This window comes from Lissotriton helveticus, chromosome 5_1, assembly GCF_964261635.1.
Source record: "Lissotriton helveticus chromosome 5_1, aLisHel1.1, whole genome shotgun sequence".
Classification (NCBI taxonomy): domain Eukaryota; kingdom Metazoa; phylum Chordata; class Amphibia; order Caudata; family Salamandridae; genus Lissotriton; species Lissotriton helveticus.
Window position 1 is genome coordinate 2021914358 of NC_136065.1, and position 18150 is coordinate 2021932507.

Below are 18150 nucleotides of genomic sequence, written 5' to 3' on the forward strand. Positions count from 1 at the left end.
TAGGTTCCTGTGTGGGAAAAAACACACAGCGCCTTATAGTGCAAACAATCAATTTGCGAAATCTTACATGTTACAGAGATAGATGTTCGCCTTACATTACAAGCATTTCTTGATACCGTACATGTTACAGAGATATGCAATTGTTATTTGGTGGAGTGACACACAACACAGTTCATATACAGAAGGAAACATTACAAAACGGATTAAGACAATGTTTCTACACAAAGTAAAGACATATAGTGAGAGAGGCATGTTTCTTATCTCAGACAAAAGGCTCATTGGTACCAGAGCTGATAGTGTATGTTTACAAGGGAAATGGCGCATTGCTGTGTATGTCATAGACCCAATGTAGATGTATGTTACAGAGGAACTCTTAGGTTTATTCAAGCGTGAGACAGAGTGAGACAGGTTAATTGGGATTAATGTAGAATAAGCAATGGAGTGGTGCACTTCACAAGTTGTATAATGTTCAATAAGGATGCCAAACCAGTGTCTTCTTTAGAAGGAACTTTATTCAGGTACATCAAACACGATAGTGCAAAACATCAGCCAACGCGTTTCGTTTGTGTTTCGAACTTCGTCAGGGCTGGAATTAAAACATAGATGACAATCATAAGTGTTGCGAACAATAAACAGTGACACATATAAAATAAACAATTTGAGCAACACACAATGTCCATATTCACAAATGGACCAATTAGATAAAAACGACAAAGGGTACTATTTATAATACATTTAAATTCATACAATGAACATTAGAACACCTATTAGGACTCCAAGGAAATAAAATCATCGTGCCCCACCTGTGCTAGGATGGGAAAGGAAACCATTATTAATGGCAGCGGTACAATTTGATGTATGTTGGTTCGACCCATACAAAGGCATGGATTCCTAATAAAAGAAAATGCAACACATGTGGTGGGAAAAGCACTCAATATTCTATAGGGTACAGGTTTGTATCCCAAATTACAAATATGTAATATAGCTTGAATACATAATGCCAAGAAAACGGAAGTTAAACTAAATATATATATATGAACTGTGTTTAGCTTGCAGAACAGAGAAAGACTATGATGGTCTGTTCTAAGTAGACCTATGAATAAAAATATGTGTACCATATACGCAAGGATTTCTATAAACAGGTCATCCTAACCTTTTGCGTATATGAGCATGCTGATACAATGATTTGAAGAAAAGCAACAAGTTTCTGACACTCAGAGCCTGACGTAACCAAAGCGCAACCTGTCAAGCTGAGTACATACGGTATGTGATGTGTCTTGGACAGCGTGCGCTTGTCAGTGAAAAGGGTGCAAGATCGTCATAAGCAAATGTGCAATCTGCGAACCTGTGTAGCCTCCATATTAAGGGCTTACGTTCGGTCTTCTGGATACCATGTAAAGAAAAAAAAATTGTATTAAAGATTTATAAATCAAGATAAATATAAAGAAAAATTGAAACAATATGGAAAAAGTCCTATAAATCTGTCATGATGTAATAGAATAATCAACAAGCCATATTGAGGACTTACATTCGATACTCTGAATCCCAATTTAGGGGATACCGAATTGAAAAATGGATAAAAGATGACTATGTAGAAACTTTATAATAGTATAGATAAAATAACCGAAATCAGCCATGTTGGTAGAGAGGGCCAGAAACACAAACAGGCAAGGAGGGAGTTAGTCCAGATATACAAGGATAATACTGGTAAGGATATATATATATATATTTGTCAGGGGGAAAAACACACAAAATATTATAACCATGGTCTTGGGTAATCAAACATAAAGTGAAAAATGCTCAAGAGATGGCACTTATTATGTCAAAGGCGCATTGTAAAAACTACGCGTAATAAAGACAAAACGATCTTGCGTGATCATGCGTAATGTATAAATCGCTCCAGGACAGGCGCTCAATAAAACATTGGTGCGTGATGTTAACTACACGAAATGGTACATAGAATCAATGCATGAAAAGGAAAATGCTGTGCATCAGTAAATGTCACAAAACTATGTCAAAATGTGACCCACCTCTAAAACAGTGTGTAAAAGACCTAAGTGGGAACAGCCTGGGAAAATCAAAAGTCATCTACCTATATCGTAATCCTTCCTGTCAATTAACAATTAAAACAACAGTAGAGCAGCACTACATGCAAATGGAATCAAGGATATGTACTAAAAGAGCTATCTGCCCGAGCCTCCAAAACATATGGCATTAATAGAAACCGGCTAGCAATGTGGTTAACCACATAGCAAGCGAGATCAAGGGCATGTACTAAAAGAGCTATCTGCCCGAGCCGCCAAGACATATGGCATTGGTAGAAGCCGGCTAGTAGTGTGGATGGCCCCATAGCAAGCGAGATCAAAGGGTACAAACGTACTTACCTGCCACGCGGGTCCGGGCTTTTCGGCTGTGCTACGACCCACGGTTGTTGTGAGTGCTTTAAATACGGAAGAAGTTTGAAAAAAACCTGCGCGAAAGTGGCGCGAAAAAGGGGGATTCACGAAGCGAAGACAGACTAATTGGCAGTAAGCCAATTCCAGACGATACAAGTCTGTTTTCATTTTCACTGGCCGCTGCTGTGGATGGCATTCGATATATAAAGAGATGTCATTACCAGGCAACCGGCGTAAGTAGACGAAAAAAGAAAGAAAATACTGACATATTGTGGTTCTCACATAACAGTGGAGGGTGAGATATAAAAAGAACAAAGAACCCGATCATCAGATAGGATCTAACATGTATATAAAAAACATGTATATATAAAAACATGAAGTAAGACAGAATGAAATCATTTATACACGACTCCATTTACAGATTAAAAAGTTAAGCATAATAAAAAACACAGTCTGACTCGGACCTAGTAGAGTATTTAACTGGGACCTTAATGCAGATTAATCAACCTCGAGCGTAGAATCCAAGCCAAACCAAGGTATTTTGCAACCCCTATTACTATCAAAGGCGATAGATCAGATTTTAGAATTCTACAGGCTGTAGATGCTGAACGAGTGCCCAGACTTGTACATAATGGGCGTAGCCACTTTTTTCTAGGGGCAACATACAGGGGACATACAAAGAGAAAATGACACACACTTTCGCCTTGCCTGATACACAGTGGGCAGTGCTCTGGCCCTCCCTTACCCCATGAAGTAGTTAGGCACCTCAGTGGTAGCGAGCCAACTCTCAATTGATGGAATAGTTTGCGATCCAGGGGCTTGGTGATGACGTCCCAATACTTTTCAAGTAAAGATACATCCTTCAAAAGGACGAATGTCGTAGTAAGGGGACTTCCTGACATTTCCAAATGTCTCTTACCGACAACCCAGTCCCAGTATAGGTTTCTTAGCTCTTTTTTGGGAGGAAAGGTGGCCGAGTCAGGGTTATGCCATAGTTCACCAAGCCCCATGGCGCACAGAGTAGATCTTACCCCTTTAAACCATCCTATATTGTCAGAGCCTAGGGAACCTCTTACCTCTAGACATGCTTTGGCATAAATCTGTAGCTCTGGTGTGGTCCAAAGACGCCGCCAAAATGCTAGGGGTCTGACTCTCGCTAGGTCTTGTAAAGATCCAAGGAACGTTATTCTTGCTGGGCCAACCTTCTAGAAGGTATTTCTTCAGCTTAACAAATTTCTCATCCTTATTCTGGCATTCTAACCAAAACTGTTCAGAAATATCTTGATACTGGGGAGATACTAAATCTGTCAATCCTAACACAAAATCAACTTCAGAAAGATTATTCACATTGTCTACTTTACTTTCACACGGAAGACGTGACAAACAGTCAGCAGTGACATTTTTCTTCCCTGGAATATATTCAACCTTAAAATTGTACTCCTGTAGCTTGGATGAAAGACGTGCAATCCTAGCTGTCGAATTCCAACCACCCCCGGCTGATAGGATATGCACCAAAGGTTTGTGGTCCGTTCTTAGAATAAACTCACTGCCCCAAATGTAAATCCTATAGTGTTCAATGGCCCACACACAAGCAAGCAACTCACGTTCAATAACCGCATATCTGCGTTCAGTTTCACTCAAAGTTCTGGAGGAGAAAGCTACGTTCCATTCTGCAACATCATCAGTTTGAGATAGCACACACCCAAGACCGTATAAACTTGCATCAGTGGTGATGATGCATTTTTTTCCAATTCTAAATGGTTTCAAAGTCGGGGAATTAACAATATCATGTTTGATATCTGTAAAAGCTTTTTCCTGTTCAGTTTCCCATACAAAATCGTTGCACTGTCTTAACAGTTTTCTTAAAGGTTCCATCTTGGTGGCAAAGTTCACAACAAATTTACTATAGTATTCACACATCCCGGAGAAAGAGAGAAGTTGTTCCTTATTCTTTGGGGCTGGAGCACAGAGGATGGCCTCAACATTAGATTTTTTAGGAACAAGACCTTCCCCCGACAAGGTGTGACCTAAGTATTCCACCGACTTCCTAAAAAGTTTGCACTTGTGTGCTTTGAGGGTAAGGCCAGATTTTTCTAATCTTTTGCATACAATACTCAAATGTGAACTATGTTCGGCCTCATTTTTTGAGAAAATTAAGATGTCATCCTGAAAGCATTTTACGAATTTATCAAGATCCCTAAAAATTTGAAACATAATACGTTGGAAAACGGAGGCAGCGGATGCTAATCCAAACGGCATCCTTCTATATTGAAATAGTCCCATAGGGGTAATGAAGGCTGTATATTTCTTGGAATCTTCAGTAAGCTCAATTTGATGATACGCAGATCTAAGGTCCAAGGTGGAAAAGATCTGCGCACCATCAAACAAGGAAACCAGCTCATTAATATTGGGGAGTGGATGACAGTCTATAACAATATTAGAGTTTAAAGCCCTCAAATCAATGCAGACCCTCAATTTCTGGTCAGGTTTGCGCACCAAAACGATGGGCGAAACCCACTCTGAAGATTCAATGGGCTCTATAATACTGTCCTTGAGTAGGTCATCCAACATTTCTTTTAGCTCATCCCTAACATTTAAAGGAACTCCCCTAAGCTTTTGTTTGACTGGGACAGCACCCTCCTTGAGAACAATTTTGTGTGCAAAATTTTCCAATCTTCCTAAACGGTCACAGAAAACTTTATTGAACTTTTCAGACCATGAAATAATTACATCATCCTTTCCATTAACATCAGAAACAGAGTTGATCATATCTTGTTCACTACAAAGAGAGATGGGATCCTTGGCACGTGGATTCAACGTGATGCCAAGTTCCCATTGATCATGCCAACCCAGAACATTGACTCCTTTGATAGCTATATAAAGCTTGATTTGAGCTGATCTACCTCTGAAACATAAAAGAACATCAAAGAAACCTTCAATATCGATAGTATTTCCATTGAAACTTTCAGCTAAAATGTCTGAAGGTTGTAAATCAGAAATATTGCAAACACTTGTTAACTTTTCGTTAAAATATTCTTTGGTAATAATTGTCCATGGAGATCCTGAATCTACCATAAGTTCAATAGCAATACCTGAGACATGAAAAGTACATTTGGGAGATTTCTTAGTGGTTGATCCAAGAATAGAGACAACATAGCCACGTTCAACTTCATGTTGTACTTCAACCACCCCAACAGAAGATACCTTTGAGGAAGAGGGAGTGACAGATCGTCCAGAACGAGGTTGAGAATTGTACCTCCTTTCTCTACATACGTTGCTGAAATGTCCTACCTTGTTACAAATATTACAAGTTCTGTTTATGGCAGGACAGCCCTGAAAAGAGGCTATATGTGATTTACTCCCACATCTGTAGCATAAAAGTGATGAACTATTAGAATCAAATCTTCTATTACCAATACCCACAGTATTTTTAAATTTAGATTGGAAAGGAACAACATTTTTTTCATCAACTTTGGATTTAACAATACACACTTCTTCTTCAGTGTTGGATTTAACAGAGTGAGAATTAGATGTTTGTTTCACAACAATATTCATCCATTTCTCTGACATTTCTGTAGACTTAGCAATAGCTATAGTTTCTTCCAGATTAGGATCACCTATACACCAAAGCTTATCTTGAATTTTTTTGTTTTTGACATGGACAATGATCTGATCGCGAATCATTTCATCTGTCATGGCACCAAAATTGCAATGTAAGGTTAATGCTCTTAGAGAAGTAAGAAAATCATCAAAGGATTCCTCTTGTTTTTGTGCTCTAGTATAAAATTTAAAACGATTCAACGCAATGTTAGCGGTAGGCTTAAAGCGTTTTTCCAACCTACCTAGAGCTTCAGTGTAAACATTCACAGAGTCACCACTACCACTAGGCGCAGCAAAAGGAGGCAAGGTCCTAAAGATTTCCTGACCCTCAGAGCCTAAACAATGTAACAAAATACTTTTTTTTCTTTCTGAACCCATACGCTCTCCATCAATAGCTTTCATATAATTGAAAAACTCCTCTTTCCACCTTGACCAAGGCAACGGTGGATCGCCCTTGACTTGTAAAAATTTTGCAGGAGGATCAAACTGCATGTTGTTAATAGTAAAATAGAATAATAAATTGAACAAACGAATAAAATGATAAAATATAAAAAAAAACAAAATGTAAATATGCAGAAAAGGTAAAAGGTAAAATGTAACAGTACTTATGCCAATTGAAGTCAGCGTGGTCAGTGGCTTGTCAGTGGAGAAGAGGCGAAGCTGTGGTTTTAATAATGGTTGTGGAGCGCTTGGCGAGGTAAATAAACAGTGTGAACTGTAATTAAGAGAAGCGCTAGTAAAAAGGGCTAAAAACTAGATAAAATCAAAAAGAAACGAAGCAAAACGATGACTGGAAAAGGTTCCTTCGTGAAAGTTGATCGCCGTGTGAAGTTGCTAGGCAACCAAGAAACAAAATGGAGGCACGTGATGTAGCGTGCGTGTAGACGTCCAAACAATGCGTGCGTGATGACGCGAAGACGTTGTTAGCAGATCCAGACCAATGATAGCGTGGCTGGTAACGCAGGGTGATGACGCGGAGGCGTTGCTGGAAGTTACGGCCCAATTGTAGCTGGTTGCTAAGGAGCGCGTAGAAAACTGAAATGACTCCGACGATGTTCAAAGCGTCATCGCTAATTAACCAAGGCGATGACGTGTGCGCTGGCAACCAAAGCGTTGTCAAGGAATGAGGCAATGACGAGTGAATGTTGTCAAGGCAGCAGGAACATTCGTGAAGAAGTCGCGTTGTCAAGGCAGCAGAAACGCTCGTGAAGCGATCGCGCTATAAAGTACCAGCTTGAAAGATGCCAAAAGACATTTAAAGGTCAGAAAAGGAAAATAAATGCCACAAAAACATCCAAATTGCAGGGAAACGTTGGTAGAGACGTTGGTAGAAGCCAGTAGGTAGTGCAGGATGTCTTGGGTATTTTCAAAGCAGGCAGATCAGTAGAATTTTGTAAAAATAAGTAAATATATCCAAAAATGGGTTCAAACTCCGCTCCTGTGCTGTAGATGGCTGGAGTAAGGTTGTCCTCGTCGCCAATTTTGTAAAGATCCAAGGAAGCAGTTGTAGTTAAGATGATTTATTGAGCAGCACAGCATCCAGTCCTGACACAGCAGGACACAGGTTACAACTGACTAACAGTGGAGAATGCTGTATGAGCAAAGCTCTGTTAAGAATGCAGAGTTAAAAGGAAACACAGCATGGCTCATGCAGTTAAAGAGGTACAAGCATAAATAATATAGGCACTTAATAATAACAGGATATAACAGGTCTTCCACTGGTTGACTCCCCAAGTCGTACAGGAGCGGGATACGCGGAGTGGATTTCGGTAAACCAATCGCCGCCCTGAGAAATTTGTTTTGGGCTACCTTTAAGGGGTCCAGATTACTGTAGCCCCAGAGCTCTGCTCCATATAGGACAGAGGGCAAGATTTTTGTGCCATAGATTTTCATGAGCGGGGAGATTGGCCGGGTATAAGAACTTTTATGTTCTTTAAGGAGAGCTCCTCCTATTTGCGCATGTTTTAGTGCCAGGAGTTCGACTTGCGGTTTCCAACTAAGGTTTTCACAAAAAGTGACACCTAAGTATGTAAATAGCGTAGTCTGCTCAAGGGTGGTACCGCCCATTGTAACCCTGGCAGCAATTGGAGTTGGTCCTCTCAGTACCATAAACTTTGTTTTGGACACATTAACCTCCAGCTCATGCTCGCGGCAAAACAGCTCAAATCTTGACAGGGCCTGCTGGAGACCCTGCCTCGTCTTAGATATTAACAAGGTGTCGTCCGCGAACATGAGCAGAGGTACTTTCATCCCCGCCAGTGTAGGAGCATCCGTGGGGTGGTTCACAAAATAATTGGTGACCCCATTAATAAATAGGGAAAACAATGTTGGGGCCAGAACACATCCTTGTCTAACTCCTTTGGCAACTGGAAATCTATCCGTAACCTCCCCAGGCTTACCCCAACGTACGTGTGCGAAGGTGTGGGCATGTAAGTTCACCAAAAGTCGCACAAGAACAGCAGGCATTCCCAATTTCAATAGGCATTCCCAAAGCTTGGTCCTAGGAACGAGGTCAAATGCGGACCTTAGGTCCACAAAGGCAGCGTATAGCTTGCCCTTCCCAAAACCAACTGTCTTCCAATAGAGGAGCACAAAATGGAATGCTTGGTCAAGAGTGCTCACATGGGACCGGAAACCTGCCTGCAGAGGTGTGAGGATATCAAAATCATTAATCCATTCCTGGATCCTACCTAAAACGAGGCGGGCTGTTATTTTTTGCACTGCATCGATGAGGCTGATCGGTCGGTAGTTTGAAGGAACCGAGCGATCGCCTTTCTTATAAATTGGAAGGATTTCAGCCCCTTGCCAGGAATCTGGAACCTTCGCTCCGGAAGCAAGAGCATTTACCAGATGGAAAATATACGGGGCCCAAAGATCCTGATCCTGCAGGAAAACATCAGCAGGAATGCAATCGGGGCCAGGTGCTTTACCTCTCGGGATTGATTTCAAAGTATTTCTAACCTCGACAATAGAAAACGTGAGTGGATCCTCAGAAACGGAGCATGGGAGATCAACCAAAACAACATTGTTAATCCTGAATTGAGCATCAAAGAAGCTTAACCACTGTTGTTGGCCAACAGATGAGGGGCTAGGGTGATCATCCTGGCCTTTCCCCCATTTTAGTAAGTGCCAAAACTGTTGCATATTACGATAACCACATGCTTCGGTCAGAGTTAACCACCGGTCCTCATCCCATTTGGATTTTGCCTTTCGTTTCGCTTCGTTGTATACTTTTCTATATAAATATATACTATCAAATACCGTCAGCACGACTCAATTGGCGAGCAGTCTCTGTAAATCATCCAATGTGTGAGTTTAATAATCTGGGGTACTGTGAAATAGAGGGGACTATTCCAAACAGGCAAAAAGGAGCTCCGTCCAGTTACAATATCTGTGCTGAGTATTGCAATAATGCAATGTTCAAGATTAAGGATCGATGTATGTATGATAAGTAAAACATATAGGGCACATATTAAAATAGATGACTGAAAATATGTTAACCTGAGCTAAGGCTGGCAGCCGGTTAGCTTGTCATTTGAACTGCACATAGATACCTTAGGAAAAACTCTGATGTGACATCTAAAGGACATGCAGAATCGATAACTGCAAAATAGTCCGGTTTTAATAGCTATGCTGTTTGTTACAATAATGCAAAGTTCAAAAATAAAAAATGGATGTCTGATGAATGATAATACATAAGAGGCATGTTGAAATGGATAACTGAAAAGGTGTTAACATGAGATAGGCCTGGAAACCGAATAGCTTGTCATTGAGACAACACATACCCTGGGTAAAGGCTCCGTTGTGACATCCAAAGGGCATGCAAAACCGATGACTGAAAGATAATGACTAAGGATGAAACAGTTTGTAAAGCTAATATCTAAATGGCTTATCATCAAGCCTACACATGTATAGGGAAGTATCTGTTGGTGATCATATGTCCCCCTTTTTCCTTGTGGTACCCCACAGATAACCAATCTGAGGGCGATTGTACAAATCCCTCAAGATATATGAGACGATGGTCTAACAAACTAAAAAAGAAAAAGGACAATATGTGGAACAGTTCGTCATCAACACCCCTCCAAGGGATATCAAGCTGTCAGTTCAGGAAATAATGGAACTCATGGTCACAGTTATGTCCCATAGAAACCGACTGGAGTCGACAAATCCATTTTGATTCCATCTGACGTAATGTCAGTTCTCTATTTCCCCCCCTTTTGTCTGGCGGTACATGATCGATACCAACAAATCTAAACATGTTGTCACCCATATGTTTTGTTCGATAATGTTCAGTCATGGGGTATCTTATGTCGTTGTTAATCAGTGCTCTGCAGTGTTCCTGTATTCGTTTCTTAAGATTGCGTGCTGTGCTGCCCACATATATCATACCGCAGGGACATTCCAAAATATACACAACATATTGTGTATTACAATTGATAAAATGTCTAATTTCATGAGTTTTGTTGGTATTGTGGCTGAATTCCTTACATTTGTTCCGTCCATACTGACAAACATTACAGGCAGTGCATGGGAAAAAACCATTGGGAGCACTGGGTAGCCAAGTTTTAGTAGGTTTGGTGGTGATGTAGCTAGGACATAACATTCTCCTAAGCGTTCGACCTCGTCTACATACAACTGCCGGTTTCTGATTGATAAATTGCCGCAGTTTGGGAATATCCCAAAGAAGGTGCCAGTGCTTTCTGAACACCTGAAAGATCTTATTACTGTGTGCAGTGTAGTTTGTATAGAAGGAAATCTTGTCTCTATATGTGTCGCTAGTATTGTTACTTGTCCCACTTTTATAGGTATTTGTTAGGAGGGTGTCTGACCTTGGGAGTTTGCATACCCTTTTTTCTGCCACATCCACTATGTGTTGGTCGTAACCCCTGTTGGTAAACCGTTGTTTAATGTCAGTAATGTTTTCCCTGAATTCTTTCTCTCTGCTGCAATTGCGGCGGGTTCTAACCATTTCCCCATAAGGGATATTGGAAATTACTGACCGCGCATGGGCACTCTCTGCATGAAGTACGCTGTTACAGGAGGTAGCCTTCCTGAACAGTGTACTATGTATCCTTTCCTCATCAATAAAGAAACGGATGTCCATGAAATCAATTTGCTCTTTGTGATGTAACATAGTTAATTGTACGGGTTGTCATTCAGATACTCCAGGTATGTTCCTAATTCATACGTTGAGCCGGTCCATAGACAGATGATATCGTCTATGTACCTCCCCCAGAACACAATGTGTTTCGTCCAGGGGGAGGCACGTGGACCCCAGGCATACTCCCTCTCATACCAGCCCATAAAAAGGCTGGCATAAGAAGGAGCAAACCTGGAACCCATAGCTGTCCCCTGCAGTTGGTGGAACCATACCTCATCATGTTTATAAAAATTATTACTTAAGATGAGATCAATCATTTCGAGTATCATTATGTTATGAGAAAATCGGTCCGCTCCCTCCTTGTCAAGATAGTATTGGGTTGCTATTATAAAAAATTCTTTTGTATGCTGGGAGATTCGTGACATGCTTTTGAAGGATCCGGTCTACAAATTCTGAGAGTTTTTCAGTCGGAGACCCCACCCCTGAAATAAAAGGTCTTCCAGGGGGGAATTTACCACCCTTATGTACCTTGGGTAATACTTAAATACAGGGGCAGCGGGCGTGTTCTACAGATAAATACCTGTACTCATCCCCTGAGATAAGGCACTCTTCCTTCCATTCCGTTAATCTCCCATTGATATGGGTTTGTAACTCAGCCATGGGGTTATAGTTAATCTGAGCATAGCATTCACGATCACTAAGCTGTCTTGCAATTTCTCCCATGTAGTCTTCCACTGCCATGACCACCACATTTCCCCCTTGTCTGCTTCTCGTATTACAATGGTGGTGTGCCTTTGTAGTCTCACTAGGGCATCCATTTCCGACTTGGACAAATTCTGTTTAGGTACAGGAGCATATTTAGAACGAGTGTCTAGTTTGTACAGTTCCTGTGCTACTAGTGTGCCAAACTTGTCGATGTTAGAATGATAACCGACCTGTGGGGTGAACCTGGATTTGCACCTTAATCCACTATCCGTATCGATAGACTCGTTAATATCGAGATCACGGAGTAGTGTGTGCATATCGATGGTTACATTTTCCTCAATTGAAAGGAGTGTCTGTACCTGGCATACCTCCTCAATGGTCCTATCTGTTCCAACCACTCTAGGTACATCAGACACATTAGGCGAAGAATATGATGCAAAGAATTATTTTAATTTTAGCACACGAAGAAATTTAAACAAATCAACATGTACATCAGTTAAATCGCCAAACTGTGTGGGGCAAAAACCTAACCCTTTTTTTAAAACCATGCATTCATCCTTGTCCAGTACTCTACTAGAAAGGTTAATAATGGTTAACTCCTGTTGGTTAGTCAACTCCTCAGCTGGACCAACCGCACCCCCGTGGTGGATACTATGGTCTCCTCAAAATCTACAAGATTGTTCACTTCATCTTGGGGCGTAGGGCCATTGGGTGTGTTTCCCCTTTTCCTCCTTGTTTGATATACCTGAATAAATTTCCTTCTAAAGAAGACACTGATTTGGCTTCCTTATTGGACATTATACAACTTGGGAAGTGCACCACTCCATTGCTTATTCTACATTTGTTCCCGGCCCTTGCAGGTTGCACCCTCCAACGGCAGGTGCAGGAGACGACAGTGCACACCCTCCAATCTATCTAACCTTAAACTTATTTTGAGTACGCTGCCCTAGGCTAGTGCGGCACCAGGAGTCCGCCGTTCTCCTTCTAAATTCTCTCAGGTTAATTGGGATTGACTGACCTCGGATTCATTAAGGCCATTCTGTAAGGAGTCTAGGAGAGACATCCCTTTGCATTCCCTTGTGTTGAGAATTGCCGCCATGTTGCCTCCCCTCGGGCCAAGGTATGCCTTCTCAAGTACCACCCACTGAAGGTCATCTGGGCTGTGGTCTGCAGTCTTCAAATGTTCCACTAAAGGTGATCCTTGCACCTCACATCTTATTTGGCTACAAGGTTGGAGAATGCGTGCCTTAATTTCCTGCTCCATTTGACCTATGTATATGAGGCCGCAAGGACATATGATACCATAGATCACAATTTTCGTATTACAGTTTGCAAAGGATTTCAAAGTAATCACATGATGTTTGTATGTGAATACTTTGGTTTGGATAGTGGTTTGGCATGCCTTGCATTGGCCGCACTTGAAATGGCCTAGTGTTGGCGGTAGATTCCATAGAGATTGGATTGATGGCGCATCGGGAGTCTCAAGAAAGGAACGTACTACGTGGTCCTTAATACCCTTAGCCTTCTTGTAGGAATGCAAAGGAGGATTGTTTTGTTCAATGTCATCTTATACCAATGTCCAATGTCTATTCATCACTTTCATGATGGCATGGCTTTGTGTTGAGAAAGTGGTGACACATATCATCCTTTGTACAAAACCATCACCTTTTTCTTGTGTTGTCAGTAAATTCTAATGGGGGCTGAACCAAGCCCTTTTCTTGAACAGCCTTCTTGGGTAACCTCTCTCCAACAATCGATTGGTCAGAATGGCACCAGCAGCACTGAAAACATGCTCAGAAGAGAGACTGGGCAAGACAGATAGTTTATCGCCAGCCTGCTGAGCATTGGCCATTGGCGCCTTTTCTCATACCGATCCAGCAATGGGTTTTGATCAAAGTAGACCTCTGTTGGTTCATCCAGATAGGCCTGGGGGCCATCCGCTCAATTCTCATGGGTGCTCCGCTTTGCTCTGCCTCTTTTGCCTTTGCCTCAGCAGTCAGCACTGGACTTAAGCCCTTGCTGTAGAAACCATTCCGGTGCTGATTTTAGGGCTGGTGCTCCTGTTCTTGTTGTTAATGTTGTTCCTGGTGTTGTTGGTGGTTTTGGCTGCTGTGAGCCAACCTCACTGCCCTCAAGCTCTGAACTTGAACTTGGATCTGGCTGCCCTGCATTACATGTTGTGCCCTGGAGTAGCGGGCCTCTAATTCCCGTCAACAGCTATCTACGTTTTGTAGTTGCAACATCCCTGTCTAAAAAAGAAATTAAAATGTGCAGTAATGGGTTGTACTGTGGATCCAGAATTCTGGCACAAATGTAATGGTTGGATGACACAATGCCACTTTGCATCCTTGTATTTTCAGATAAGTGAAGGGGTAGATAAGTGAAGTGAACTTGTTTGCTTCTTTTTTCCTCCACACCTGCATACATTGCGGACACCCCTTCAGCTGTTCCTTTAGCATGTGCAAAAATGGGATAGCTTTGCCCATAGTACAGTCCTCCTTACTGACTTCACGCATGAAGAGCTCGAAAAGAAGTACTAGAAAATGACTGACGATGGGGGTTACACTTTGGTATACACTGTTGAGTATTCAATGTAAAGACGATATTCCTGCCTTCATTGGCTTCTCAAATTACTATATTGTTATCAGTTCTCAAGTTGTTCAAGGCTCCTCGCTCTTCTTGTGTCAAATTATCTCTCTCTCTAAACCTCCACCAGCCCTTACTTCCTTGATCCTCTAATCCATGGAATTCTTCCAAAGTCTTTTTGACATACATATCAATTGCTGCCAATTGTGTGCCATGCGGAGTAAATCTAGATTTAGGTCTTAACCCACTAGTACAACTGTAGTCCGGTAGCTGCAGGAGTTTTGCATCACAGCGGATTTATCGGACCGGCTATGAATGCGGTGATAACGTTGGAGGCTGACCGTAACCTTTGGATAACGTATGTTGTTAGCCAGCATTTTTTCAGAGGATTATTAAATCAAGGATGCAGGGATTAGAAATTGAGTGGGTTAATTTTATCGGGAAGACTTATACATGGATTTATATATAGAAATGTCTTTTTGAATACAGATTTGGATTGTGAACTACCATCTAATTCTTTGAGGTCGATCATAGCCTTTGGAGAAGGTATGTGAACAAGTCCGTTTTTTTTCAGAGAGGAAATTAAGTAGGGATGTAATTTTCGAAATTTAGTGAGTTGAAATTTTTTCAGGAAGACTTACAGTAGAATATATATAATCTTTTGGAATACAGATTTGGACCGTGTACTATCATTGAATTATATATTGCTGTTGGACTTGGTTTGGATTTGAATATCACGGATATAGGTGAGGATGGCATGTCTTTGGGATTATGATAAAATAAAGGGCTACAAGGGGTTGATTGTTGAATTTAATCTGCATGAATCACATTTAAAAAACATCTCCTGTGTTGGTTTTTGGCAGATAAAATATCGTTGATACGGGTTAGACAAAGAGGAAGATAGAAAACACTTTATGGAACTTTGAAGTTGAGAGGTCCTTACTGCTAGATCTTTAGCAGAGGACAAGTTAAGCAGGGCCAATGTATTAACCAAACCTAGTTGGAGGTAACACTGACAGTGATTTAATATAGCCTCTCCATACAGATTTTCCCTTGAGGAGGAATGACAGTGGGCCAAACAAGCCAGGACGGAGGGGATGGGGGTCTGCGAAAGGAAAACAGAGGGCAGGGGGCAAGGGCACAGGGCAGGAGCAGCAAGCTGATCATGGAGGGCAGGAGGCATTGGCACTGGAAGTATAACACACAACTAAGTGCAACAGTGAGGCTATAATAGCATACACAGAGACAACAGAGACAGCAGAGGAAAGGTGGGAGGTGGTAAGGGGCAGCAAGCTGACCACACAGGTTGGAGGAGCTGTTGCAGCATGGAAGACCATGTATGGCAAGTTGGAGGGTTAGTGGCAGCACACCAGCCATGATGGGCAAGAGGGAGGGGCCAGGGACATGCACAAAAGACCATAGAGAACAGAAGGTAGAGGTAGGGGCTGGACACAAACAAAAGAGGGCAGGGGAAGAAACTTCGCAACAGACCATGCAAGGCAGACAGTAGGAGTAGTTACAGTACAACAGAGCTTGGGCCAGAAGAGAGTGCCAGAAAAATCTACCATGCAGCACAGGTGGGATGGGATATGGGCATGCAACATGTACAGGCAAGCTGTAGGTAGCAGGGACAGGCAGCAGCCATCTAACCATGTCAGGCAGACGGGAGGGGCAGTGGCAGCTCAACAGAACACTCAGAGTAGATAGGCAGGTGGCAGGTCTACAGAATATGATGGGCAGAATGGAGGGAGCAGGGGCATACAGACATCGGATGGCAGGGGGAAGGAGAGTAGAAACAGCAAGCTAAGCACAGAGTCTAAGCAGGAGGACAATGATTCTGCATAGAATTGGGGAACAGAGTGCAGGAGGAGAGGGCGGAGATATTGAGCTTAATGGAAGGCAGTGGCATCACATCGGACCATGAAGGGCAGGAGGGAGAGGCTGAACCATGGACGCTGACAACAGAGGGCAGGGAGGAGGTGGATGGGGCAGCGAGGTAACTGTTTAGGGCAGGCAGTAGGGCAGTGGCAGCATCAATGGCTTCATACGGCTGTAATGATGGAGCACTGTCATGGATATGAACAATGGATAGAAAGGAAGAGGGGCGCAGGAGCAGCAAGCTTCGGTGTGGGCAGCACAATGTCAGGCCAGGCCATACATTCAACCGCACCCTTACTGTGTATTATGATAGGCATCCTAATTCACTTTAAAATAACCTTAGAAATTCACTGAAAAAAACAAACGTTACAGGGATGTTATAGTTAGAAATTAAAAATAAAAAAAACCTTAGAAATTCACCTAAAAAAATAAAGGTCACATGGACATTATAGTTAGGCTCATATTTCACTTGTACAAAACCAGTAGAACTCATCAGTTATAGATAGCTGAGCTAACTATAACTCTTGCCCCCGCAATACTCTTATGACCTCAAATATTAAATCGTTCATGACATGGTCAGTGACATCACTCATGATATCACTGGTGGTAGTCCCAGGGTCTGCGTCTGCGGGGGGCAGAGGCCCCCCTGCTTTAATGTTAAATTTGGCCCTGGGGAGGTATATACATATTGGGTTTTCACTTACCTCCAAAAATACTTACATTTTTGTTGTAAAGGCATGCGTGATAAAGGCATATGCATGACACAACATTTTGTGGTATGGAGGTGTGGTAAAGTCTAATGAGTTGTAATAGTTGCGTTGTAAGGGCACTCTCGGTAATGGCATTTGTGATATTGTCATACAAGCCATTCAAACGGTGAGAATTAAAGCATGTTGGGCCTTTTCAATCACAAAATACTTAATACATTTCTCAAATGCAATTCCAGATCTTCAACCATGTTGTGATAAACTGGACAGGGTTAATGCTTAAGTTTCCCTCTGGTATACTCCTAATTTTGTGGTTGTTTCTATGTACCTGTAACTTTACATCTTCCTTGCTTTCTTCAAGGAATTGTGTGACAATTGAAAAGTGAGCCAGTGAGTCTCAGGGTCTGAAGGGAATGTTATGCTATTGAGGCCAGTTCTTTTACCTCCGTAATCCTGCTGAGTATATCACGGAGATCTTGTCTGACCAAAGAACCATCCAGTAAGATAATTTTAATTGTGGTCACAGTAGGGTTAGCCTCGCCAGCTGCTAGTGTCTTAGTGTATTTTTCCATGTTAGTTTGCTGTGAGGCAGAGGGTTCTCTGACTCAGAATGGTTCTGATGGTGTGCAGTGCAGAGTGTAAGTGAAGTTAAAAATGACTACCGGGACAAAAAATATGTTTAATTGGGATTGTCCAAGTGTCACGATTAAAAACCACGCCTGATAGTTTGAAATTATAACTATCTCATGGCGCTCAACAAGAGGTCAACATGTTTCAGCCGTGATGGTAACACTGTCCGGCTTTCGCCAGGACCTTGAAAGATGAAAAAAAATGCTACTGCAGTTAAGTGAAAACTTGTGCTTAAGTGAAAAACCGAAAGTATAGATATAATGGAAATAGTGGTCTTTACCACCCTACCAGAACCTGGTTTCCTTCAAAGTTAGCTGGTTGGTATAGATGCAATCTTCTTTCCCAGCTTTATGTGGGAGTATGCCTCACCTCACCCGGCATCTGCTCGGTGAATGAGACCCCGCTCTGTCCGTCGGTACCTCCAGCCTAAGACCAAGCCAAAGGCAGGGTGGGCTGATGGGATTTCTTTCTCAACCAGGTGTTACTCAAGTTGTGGCTGTGTGATGTCCTTGATCTTCTGTGCATCAATCTAGTTTACATACAGTTG

At 42.0% G+C, this 18150-nt stretch overlaps 1 long non-coding RNA gene across 2 annotated transcripts in view; it reads right to left on the bottom strand.

Moving 5' to 3' along the window:
* Positions 1 to 497: 497 nt before the first annotated feature.
* Positions 498 to 18150, bottom strand: part of LOC144753954 (uncharacterized) — a 277219-nt gene continuing 259566 nt past the window's right edge. For both annotated transcript variants that reach the window (XR_013594613.1, XR_013594612.1), the window contains 2 exons: positions 1263 to 1383; positions 498 to 586 (listed from right to left, as the gene is read on the bottom strand). This is a non-coding gene — a long non-coding RNA (uncharacterized LOC144753954). The remainder of the gene's footprint in view (positions 587 to 1262; positions 1384 to 18150) is intronic.